Source organism: Magnolia sinica, chromosome 14 (genome assembly GCF_029962835.1).
Source record: "Magnolia sinica isolate HGM2019 chromosome 14, MsV1, whole genome shotgun sequence".
NCBI lineage: Eukaryota > Viridiplantae > Streptophyta > Magnoliopsida > Magnoliales > Magnoliaceae > Magnolia > Magnolia sinica.
Window position 1 is genome coordinate 31,011,575 of NC_080586.1, and position 12,488 is coordinate 31,024,062.

Below are 12,488 nucleotides of genomic sequence, written 5' to 3' on the forward strand. Positions count from 1 at the left end.
TCTACGGTATAGCTCATGGTGACCCAAGAAAACCCCATGTCTTATATCGACCACTTGGTAAAGTCCGTATGCCATGAAAATGAATGATTAGTCCAACCATTATTATTCCAATTTCAAAAAACCGTTTTAAGAAAGCTCAAAGGTCACTATGGGGAGTTTGTTACCCAGCATAGGCCGACAGCTCAGGCATAGTGTCCCATTCCACCATCCCTAGCTCATGAGACTAACAAATATGATGTTTTAAGGGTAAACTCTTCAACTAGTCGCCAATCATTGTTCAACAGGTGGAACTTACCATCGCAAGGTTGTACAAAAATGGTCCATCAAAGCCACATGGGCAAATATTTCATCAAAACTACAAGGATAAATAGTTTATCCCAAGGATGCGATAAAAATGGGAACATCCCCAAAAATCTACAAAGGCACCAAGGACCCACAAGATGGTAAGTCCACAACATGGATTTCCTATTTAATCTTTTAGATAGAATGGCCATGAATTCAAGGCTTCCAAAAACACCATCAAATAATCTTAAGTGGTGAAATAAGCCACGTACAATATCGATATCATCTACACATATTAAGTATTCATTTCAAACCAAGGTAGAGATACTTGAGTTTCATAGCATGTTTAAATACTTGAATTTAATCCCAACATTAATCATTTATAAGAATCAATCAATTAAATACTAGCATTTATAATAATTTCTACTTAATACTACTTTAGGCAATCAATATCTTTAATGAATAAGAATAGATGAACAAAGTTAACTATCAAGATGTAGAAAAGCTTAAAGGGTGATCCTCACCTTTGAAGAGTCGGTTTCTCTCCCAATGATGCTAGAGTTGGTTGTACACGCTTTAGGATCAAAGATCTTGTTGCAAAACTTGGCATTAATCGGAACCCCACATTCCTTTTCTCTTCCTTCCTCCACCTCTTCCTTCTTCTTTCTTTTCTTCTTCCTACAACCCACATCTAGGAAATTACTGGGTCAAACCAGATCTTAGACTCAGGAAACTCACTGAGTCAACTGGGCAATGACTTAATGAAAGGTGGTGATGAGTCGAGATGTCGCAACGCGACACATACCAAGTTGATCAGGTAGCAACAGTTATAAAGTCATCTCAGTCACCACTCATCTCATTAAACAACAAATGCTCCCCAAATGAATCGGATACAAGTTGGACCCGATGGACTTAACAGAGTTAACTCAGCAGTGATGTACAGCCTCTCCTCTCTCCTTTCTTCTTCCATTCCTATCCTTCTTCTCTCTCTTTCTCTATTGAAATTTCATCATCACGCAGACTAGACTCGAGCCTGGATTTGAGCCTCGACTTGGCAGCGAGTCACGAGTTTGACTCAACATTGACTCCGACGAGTCAGGCTGGTTTAGCAGTGATGCAGTGACCACTCCACTCCTTCTATCTTCATCTTCTTCTTCCTTTACTTCTTTTCCTTTGCTTCTCTTCCTTTCTTCTCTTTCTACTGGAAATCATCTAGTAACGTATGCCCGAGCCGACCTGGCTCCAGTATAGTCGAGCTGAGCCAACTCAGAGCAATGTGAATGGTGTGATAGGGACGCATGTCAGGCCTGTGTCCTAGTACCATTCCGTTCCTTAGGATCTGCGATCCTCTCCGTTGAATTTCGGCAACCTATGACCTATAGTTAGCGTTTGTGAGCAACCCTAAGTCGCACCCTGTTAACCTAGGCGAACTCAACTTGAGACCTATGCCATTGTGACCGCATTATCGCCGTGGTTCCAACGTTGTGTCTTATGTACCAATGCGACACTTAGATTGAGAGATCTGGCCCGCCATTATTCGAGCCGTTGATCGCAAGTTGCGGGACCCTAGGTGTCCAAGTAGAATCTCTAGCAAGTAATCATGATGGTACATCACCCTAGCCTACCTAGGGTAGGATGATGTCACCCTAGCCCCATGCTTCTTACATGTAATGATGAGAGCATGCTTCTCTTTACCCCATGTGCAATCATTGTCTAGCTTAATAATGATTATCTATTTCCCTCTCTTCTTCTTCATTTCTCCATTAGTAAGAGCTTGGACATCCCACCATTAGAGAGAAAATCCAGCCACATTTTACCTTCTATCCCCCCAAATCCAACCCTTAGATTATCATCTCCACCATTAAGAGAGCATCATAGGAGCATTGGAGCACTAGGGAGGAAGAAGAAGCAGAGGTGGGTGTTTCCTTAGGGTAGATTTGTTTATTTTTATGCATGGGACAAGTGGGACCCACCAATTAATGGTGGAGATCCCATCTTGGTCCCTAGGTGTGACCGATGGTCCACCAAACTTGCATGCATGTACCATGAAGGGGCCATTCTCCCCATCACAATGTTTCTTTAATGTCCATCATGTAAATGGATCATCTAGACCCTTGATCTGTGGTGGAGATAACATCCCCACCTTGATTTATTGATTTGAGTGTGTATGGTGTATGTATGGCACCTAGAGGGGCCCATAGTGGTGGGGCCCCTCGTACAACCATTTTCTCTCTCTTTGTTTCCTTGAATGATGGCCCACTTGATGATGCATGTAATATCCAGATCGTCCATCCAGTGGGACGCCCATTGTCCAGTAAAATCAGGCCCATCTGCTCCCCATTTCTGGGCTTGTGTGGCCGGTCGGTCACATAGGCTCGGATGGAGAGGAAAACACAAGTATCGGCTTGATTCTGGGGCTGCATGGCCCACCCTGTGGACCCTACCACGATGTATACATTTTATATCCACACCGTTCATCTTGTGGGGCCACCCTGTTGCTTGTCCAGCAGGTAGGCCTGCTGCTTGTCTGTTTGAACAGGCCTGGATGAAGGAAAATACAAATGTCAGTTTGATTCAAATTGTACTGGGCCACCACATGGATCCACCTTGGTTTATGCATTTCATCCACGTGTGTGGGGCCCACCTGATGTATTTTTTTTATACCCCACTGTCCAGCAATGGGACGGTGAGTCATCCAGACCATCCAGTCATGGAGCCCACATGATGTAAGTGTTGTATTCACACCGTCCGTCCATTTTGCTGGACATGGGGCCACCTTGATGATGTGTTCATCCAGGCCATCTGTCAGCTGGACATCCAGCATGCCTAGATGGAAGAGAAAACACAAATATCAGCTTTAATTTTAAAGCTGGTAGGCCACACGTGTGGACCCACCTGATGTATGCGTTTCATCCATGCCATCCACCATCCCTTGACGGTGGAGCCTACCTTGATGAATGTGTTCTATATCCACACCGTCCAATGTTTCTGGGTGGTGGGACCCACCTTGATTGTATATCCACGCTGTCCAGTCCATTGGACGTGGACCTCACCATGACGCAGGTGTTTTATCCACACCGTCCATCCCTGGACGTGGACCCCACCTGATATAAGTGTTTTATCCACGTAGTCCAGCGGACGGTGGGACCTACCATATGTATGTGTCTCATCCAGACCATTCATCTGTTTAACGCCCAATAGGGCCAATAGTAATGGGCTTATCATTCAGTAAGACGGCCCACGTTGCTATCCTCCCTGTCTAGATAATGGGGCTCATTTTATAATGCATAAGGCCTACCTTGATGTGTGTGTTGTAAGTGCACTGTCCATCTATTTTTCTGGACCATAAGGCTGGCCTGTGAGGCCCACCTTGATATATATGTTATTCATGTTGCCCATCTATTTTGCTGAACCATGGGCTGCCCCATTAGGCCCACTTTGATACATGTGCTACATACACCATCCTCCCATTATGCCTAGATCATGGGTTGTTTCATGAGACCCAATATGATGTATGAAAGCCCTTGTATGAGGCCCATGGTGATCTATATAAGGCCCTTGTGTGAGGCCCAATGTGATGTATATGAGGCCCTTGTGTGAGGCCAATGTGATGTATATGAGGCCCTTGTGTGAGGCCCAATGTGATGTACATGAGGCCCTTGTGTGAGGCCCATTGTGATGTGTATGAGGCCCTTGTGATGAGGCTCATTATGGTGCATATGAGGCCTATGTGATGAGGCCCAATTGTGATGTGTGATTCCACCATGATGTATGTGATGATGTTTATAATGCCCATTCATTTTCCTAATTAGTATTAAGACCATAGACCTCATTATAGGATATGATCTAAATGGGCATCACCTTGAGGGCAATGGTGGTTAAATGTCCACATTGTAAGAGCAATGATGGTTAAATGTCCACATTGTAATCCTCCCTAGGGCCTGTTGTTAGGTCCATTCTCATCTCCTCTTAGTGGGCTAACCCAAATCGTTGGGCCCCCACTGTTATTAGTATGACCCATCTCACTTTATTGGGCTAACCTAAACTGTTGGGCCCCCATTATGGATTATGCTTCCACTGTGCATTTTAGGGCCCACCTTGTGCTTATCAAGCCCCTTAGGAAGCCCAATTTTCTACAGGATAGAGCGGTGAGGAAGCCCATCCCTTGTTCTTAGGCACATACTTGTAAGAGAATGCCATTTAAGCCCATCCTTGTCATGAGGAGAATACATCATCACCATAGAATATGTTTAGTATAACTTCATGATTCATGTCCATGTACATCATATGTATGCTTAGTATGAAGAGTGATTGATCATAGTATATATATCATTGGGCGGATTGTTATGTGACTCCCTGAGAGACAGAGTTGCCCCACATGAGCGGCGGTACACACAGGATTGCTGCATGACTGGATAGTGTGACTCATGCATCTAGCATTTATGTGACATAATTACTGTTTGCCCTAGCGAAATTAGGGCCGTACCCTCCACAGGCATAACATGGATGATAGGATTGGATACTGAAAATACTTGTTACTAGAAGGGGGTGACATAGATGTCCCAGGGTGAAAGTCTCCAAACCCTTATGGTATCAAGAAGATGCTATAATGTCAAGATCGAGTGGATACATGAGCGCATGAGGGTCGTATACCAATATACTGCGTCTCTCACTGTGTTGTGGTAGGTTGTAAGGGGGTGTAGTCTTACTCGCCCGAGTGAGGGGGCAATGACTAGGCTGAGTCTGACCCAGCTTGAGGAATGGGTTCATTATCGACGAGCCGGGCCCGATATTGGCAGGCAGATAGTGAGGTCTCTTCCACTTACCCAGTTGTGCACTTAGATGGGGCGGCAAGATGGTTTTGAGTGTACTAGACCCCGGTGATTTCTAAAGATGAGTTGTATTGTTATGTGGATTCAGCTGAGGACTGGTATGCTTGTGATTGCACCTTGCATATGACATTGGCTATGTAGGCCTTGCACCGCATAGCCTCGATACGGCCGACAACATTCACTCCTTGCATCGCATAACCTTGATACGGTCGACAACATTGATGCCTTGCGTCGCATAGCCTCAGTATGGCTAATAGCACTCATGGACTTGCCAGCATTTTTCCGCATACTCTGATATTGCATACCCTTTTGCACACACGTACACCACCCTCTAAGCTTTTTATATGCTTATACAAGATCATTACATGCAGGTGATGCTAGGACACCACAACAGCATTGAGATTGGAGTGTGCAGCTGTCTTCTAGAGCTTTTGATATTGACAATGTATTTCCCTTATGCATTGTACTTAAAGTTTTTGATCATAGTGGATTTCGTGATGGTGTTTGATGTTTGTTGTGGGTTATGCTTCTTACGAGATAAATGTATATTGAAAATCCTCCTTGTAGGATACCAGGATTAGAACCTGGTATATGGGTGGAGCCGAGAATGGGGTACTACAGAGGCTGTTGGTGCCAAATTCAGCGATTAAAAATTTTGTGAGCCCAGTTTCCAAGTCTGAGACATGACAACACACACGCCTCCCCTCTTCTCTCACTCTTCTTCTTCATTGTTTCTTCTACTTCCTTTCTTTCTCTTTCTCTAATTGGGAGCCCGAATGGGATGCTGGACTCAACCTAATTTTATAGCAACTTGGGCCGAGTCGACTCGACTATGTGTAGAGTCGAAATGGCGCATCACTCTCTTCTCTTTCCATTTTCTATTTTTAGTATTGGTTGCCCTAAATGGCAACCTTTTATAAGCTTTATTAGCCTATTTTTAGAGTCTTCTACCGTAACTAATCAATAGATGAGTTACGGGTTAATCGTCTCAATTCGCTAGAGTTTTGAGATGACAGTTCTAGTTACGAATAACATGGCGTCGATCTGACGTTGTAGATATGCTTTAGGCACCTAGGTCACTAAATGGACATCTCAGATCAGGAGGTGTGACACATTTAGAGAAGATGGGTATTTAAGCTTAACAGGGAAGATGATGGCCGTTATAATGGCAAGTTACAACTTAAGGGCTAACCTTTTGATCTACTACGTCTGGAGGGTGTGGATTTGTCCCCTAATCATTGTGGGGCCCATGTTTTGGTGTTTCTCCTTAGTTTTATTGATTCCATTCGACGCGATGTGCGCCGGCTTGGGATATCACACGAGATATCGCTTTTGTTATATAGGATCCCCTGACTCCCTAACCTTAATGTTTGATATCCTTTAACGAGGCTTCCATAAGCAACTAATAGATGGGATTGTTCCAACACAAGGAGCGGAGAGAATCTTCCACACTGGTAGAAGTCTACTGGGATACCCTAATCTGTGTGATGAGGGTCGAATGGTTGGGATTCAAGCATCCTACGATCGAGATTGAAGGGATTGAGCTGGCTTGGGTTGCTAGCTCACCTGAGAACCGAGTTTCCACTTTCTGTAAAATAGTCGCACGCTCAGTTTGAGCTTGAACCAGCACTTGTACACGGGTGTGATATTATGGAAAATTTCTTAGGTTTTGGTCAGAATCATATGCTTGACACGATGAACAACTCAGATCTCTGGTACGAACCGGAATAGTGGCCCAATCTGGATCAAACGTCTACTATACGTTCGAATCTTGGTTGCTCATATCGAATCTGTGCACACACAAGTGAGTTCCAATGAGTGAAAGGACCGGGGTTCTGGTTAGACCAACCCTTTGAACTAGAGTCATGAGGTGGGCCACAGATCACGGATAAAACTAGCCAGTTTAAGCGACTTTGGTAGGAAAACGAAGAAAGAGGGAAGAAGGTTTTCCTTCTTCGTGAAATCGTTGGGTTAAACCCGATTTGACCCCACTCTAAGTATGGTGCACCACGAGTGCACTCAATGTCCATGCGTACTCATGTTAAACGTGGGGTCCACTATGATGTTCAGTGCAATCCACTTCAATCACAAGGCTTCATGGGTTTCCCTGGGTCATTTGACTAGAGATGGGAAAGATCACAGCATAGGTGAGCCATAGTCAATTACTTTTAGTTATTATTTATGGATTTCCATCAACTTAACACCGGATTGCCCTATTAGCATGATCAAGTTGTATGTTGATGGACAACGTGTTGCATGCCCAATAAATGATGGATTTGATGGTTCAAGCTTTGAGACTTAACAATATATAGTCCACTGTAACCTTTACATTGTGAATCAATGGTGGGATTGATTCGAAATCATTTATTAATAGTCCTAGTAGCTCTCCTATCCATCTAAGTGGACTTTAATATTTGACTAAACATTTAGATTGTTTGAGTAATTGGTTGATGAATTGTAATTATTAAGTGTGTTGAGATAGGATTCTCAACTACCTCATCTATATGTATAATTCCTTCATGTAACCTTAATTTCAAGTACGTGATTTATGTATAAAATGCTAATGTACGATAACATGTTCTATGTGTTTGATAAAATGCTCAAATGATTATTGCATTTAAATTGTTTGTTAAATGTTGTTATGATTTCACATGTGTTTACTTATTCCATTTGAGTATGATTGGGACTACTATGTAGTCCAGGCAATCGGTAACGGTTCTCGATGGAGTGGCCAAACTAGTTTCGCTACATTAGATATGTTCGATGAATCCGAGCTATACACTGATTGTCGATAGTGGTTAGGCCACACAGAGTGCTTACGTGCCTCATGTCGATTAATTCAACGTGCGCTCGTACCAATCACACTTGTTAAATAACCTGATTGGCCTCTTGTGTGTTTACCATGTATGGATGCTACTATTTGAATCTAAAGTACCACTACCAATGTAAAGCCCGTTTAACCATGGTACCAAGATCCGCTAAGACTCATGGGCTGGACATGGTGGTGTATGGGACACTGTGGTTGAGTTGTCGTCCTACGTTGGGGTGACGAGCCTCCACGTAGTGACCAGTGAGCAAACCAAACTCGTGAGCCAAATATGGTGGTGTATGAGACACCGTATTCGAGCTATCAACCTACGTTCAGGTGACAAGCTTCCCATAGTGACCTCGAGTATAAAATAGGCCTACGCTGACGGTGATGAGCCTCTCCGTAGTGACCTCAAGTGTAAACTCGTGAACTTACCTATCCACTGCTTTTCATCAGGGGTGATGCCCTACAACTTGCCTATCATATGTGATTAACTAGGATTGATGACCCTAGATGGATCATTGTTTGGGTAAGTGATATAAAGGGAGGTACATTAGCTTCCCAAATATACTATGTGAATATGCCTAATAAATTACTTGGCTAACACATTCATGCACCGCATTGCATGTGTTTTGGGGAGGAAGCACACATTTAGGGAGTTTGCCATGCGCGATCGTGAGATGATGTCGCTAAGGGAGTGCAAGCAAGGGTATGCATCATTACACATATCATTCATGCATTAACAAGAATATTTAGGATATGATTGTTGTATTGCTTTATCATTACTGCTTAACTGAATTGATAACATGTTAACTTTTACCTTATAGTACCACTTAGTTGATCACTCACTCCCACTCTGGGATGATGTTTTAAAACACTAACCAAACTCTGATTTAGATGCAAGATATGTCGAGGCTTTCCTAACAGAGCTAGACTTCTTCGACGAGGAGGAGTTCTCCTACATTCAGCTATCAGGCGGGACCTATAGACCTTGTTCTGATTCGACGAGATTACAGGGTTAGGTGGATTAGTTGGGCAGTTTCATTTTGATATTTTGTAAATTTGGAACAAACACATCTATATATTCAGCTTGGAACAGATTCATACTACGGATGGTGAAACACGTTTATGTTATAATTTAAGTACTTAAGTCTTCCACTTGCTTAACTCAATTTCACCTGGAGTATGATATGTTATTTTAAGACAATCCCACTCATGTTTAATGCACTAACATGGACAACATTTAAACAACATTATCTATGTTGCATAAGTGATGCATCGGATCTCGGGAGTTGAGCCTTTGCTCGACCCTCAATTTTCAGGACGTTACAAGTTGGCATCAAAGCATGATTTGGATTAAACTAGACCTTGGTTATGGTAACACGTCACACATTGACATACTTTGACTTAGGTGGGGGTGAAAAAACATAGAAATGATCTTAGGAACCTAAGTTTCACCAATAGAAAAAATTGACCCTTGAAATGTGACTCGTATGCATCTGTGATCATGTGAAATGATCCCAATTCCTTTCTTGACCATCAATCGATGGGTTTGGATAATGATTCGGTGAATACCACCCTCAAATGACTCGAAAAGTGTGAATACGCACTCGTTGGGACCCGAAACCACCTCAAACGGATGAGGGGTCCCAAACCATGAAAATCGATGCGACCCAGGAGGTCTCCCACACATTTTTGGCACCCCGGGAGGGGGATGGCCACTACCCAGGGGTGGCGGACCGCGGTAGCACTGCGCCGACCATGGCACACCGCAGTCCACTCCAGCAGGCCCGTGCCTTCGGCGGCCTTCCGCCTTAACCCACTCATGTGGGGCCCTGTACATGTGTGGGACCACCCTATTTGGGTCTCCTCTTGCTCCCTTTGTTCATTTCACCCCCATTTCAAGCTTCCTAGCTCTCAAAATTCTCATTTTCCCTCTCAAATCTTCATTCCATACTCCATCTTCTTCTTTTTCTTCAATACACATACACTCACCACCATTTCCTTCAAAACCCATCTCATACAACCTCCCATCTCCCTTATTTCCTCTCATTTGAGCACACAAGTCCACCATTGTGTCTCATAAACCCCAAAACTACCAACTCATCTCCTCCATCAAGCTTTCTTCACTTCCATGGCTCTTTTTGAGCTAGTGGCTGCCATTTTTTCGCTCTCCACGCTCCTTTCCCTCATGGGAAAGAGAAGAGTATCCACAGATGAAGCCGGGCCTAGCCGCCCAACCCGACCGAGGAAGAAAGTAGGTGCAGAAGTAAGTACAAGCGTCGCACGAGAGCAAAGGACAAAGTGGGATCTCGATCCCCAGATTCCACTCGAAAGAGTTCTATCGGCGGGCATCGAACATAGTAAGTTTCGTGGCTATAAAGTTGTGTTTGAAGCACATGTGAATGAAAGGCTATTTGGGTTATATCCGATAGTGGACCTCTTGTTGGACTCCGGGTGGGGTCCCATATTTGAAGGCAAGTCTCATAGGTGTGAGAGCATTGTCCAAGCCTTCTATGCCCACATACAGGATCCACTACTGGAGCCTCTACAGTTCACTATTCCCGTAGGAAGGCGGGAAGCAATAGTTAATGTGGATGTGATGGCCCGAATTATGGGAATTACAAGTGGTGAAGTGCTTACTAATGAATCCCATCTCAAGAGTGTGCGAGAAAGAGATTGCCATACATGGTTTCTTTGTGGCTAACTGGTTCACTGGAAGCGAGGCAATTGCCTCCCGTCAACCAAATTGACGACAATTTCTGCCTCCTCTACCACATATTCACATATAATGTGTGTCTTAGGTGGGGTAACCGTATCGAATGCATTCGTTTGATGGTGGACTTCCTGTATAGAGCTAAGCAGGGAGACAAACTGTGCCTGCCTACGTTCACCCTACTACAGATAATCCAGACCATATGCTCTGTTAGGAGAGATGTTTCACTCCCATTCGGCTAACTTATATGCAAGGTTGCTTGAGAGTTCGGCTATAGACTTAACATGGATGAGCTTGCACCGATCCACTTCATTAATGACACTACGCTCAATAACATGAGAATTGGCCCTCGACAATGTCAAGACCGACTCGATGAGTATGTGGGCGAGACAGAAAGTGAAGAGGAAGAATAATGAAATAGATGAAGAGAGTAATGAAGAAGAGGAAGGAGATGAAATAGACGAAGGAAGTGAGGAAGAAGGAAAGGAAGCCCAAGATTTTGATGAGGGACCTCCTACTGTTATACATGGGCATCGCCATGATCAGGCCACCTCAACGACCTATGGCAGCGCAACTAAATCGTCTTCAACATGCACGTGTGTATGCGCTTGCAACTAAAGCATCTATGTCAGCAACTACAGTGCCTTTAGCCTTCGAAGTCACTGCCCACATCCAAGGTATACTAGTTTTGCTGTTGGTGTACACCGGGTCCACTATTTCGATGATATCATACTCTATGATCAAGCATTTAGGGTTGAATACTACCCCTGTAGTTGGGGTGAGAGTCATTGCACCAACAGGAACCTTCACAGATGCCACTAAGCTTTGTAAGAGTTCCTTGATAGACTTAGGAAGCAGGGTGGTGTTTATTGACTTGATCGTCACCACTATATACCATTATGAAGTCATCCTCGACATGGATTGGCTTACTGAAATGAAGGCCGAGATCGACTGTGAGACCCGACTGGTAATGGCACACGGGCCCGAAAACACGATCTTCAATTTCTCCGTTCAGGTCAGTTGCCCCTTCCGGGTTCTTTATTATGCTGCCTTATTGAAAGATCATAATGGTCCGACACTTGGAAACATGCCTGTGGTTTAGGACTTCTGGGAAGTGTTTAAGACAATCCTTGGATTACCTCTTCGGTGCAGGACTTGGAAACATGCTTGCGGATCTTGCCCAGGATAGATGATTTGTTTGACCAGTTGAAAGGAGCACAGTATTTCTCAAAGATCGACTTACAGTTTGAATATCATCAGTTGCGTATCAGGGATGAAGACGTGCAGAAGACGACATTCAGGACTAGTTTTGGGCATTATGAGTTCCTTTTGATGTCGTTTGGACTCACAATTGCACTGACAGTGTTCATGGACCTCATGAACCGGGTATTTCAGCCGTACTTATACAGCTTCATCATCGTATTTATAGATGACATTTTGATATACTCTAGGAGCCGAAAGGATCATAAAGAGCACTTGCGAGTAGTCTTCGATACTCTTAGGAAGAACCAATTATTTGCTCAGTACAAGAAATGCAACTTCTAGAAGGAAGAAGTCAAGTTCTTGGGACATGTTGTGTCCAAGGAAGGTATCGCAGTGGACCTTGTTAAGGTGACCGCAGTTCAGGACTGAGAGCAGCCTGGTTCGGTTACAGAGGTGAGGAGTTTTTCGAGACTTGCTGGCTACTATCGGCTATTCATTAAAGACTTCTCCAAGATAGCCAGATCGTTATCTCAGCTTACTCGAAAGGATCTTAAGTTTACCTGGAATGAGAGGGTAGAAGTAGCCTTTTGGGAATTGAAGGACAAGTTGAAGTCCGCACTTGTGCTAGTATTGCCAGAGCGAGGGG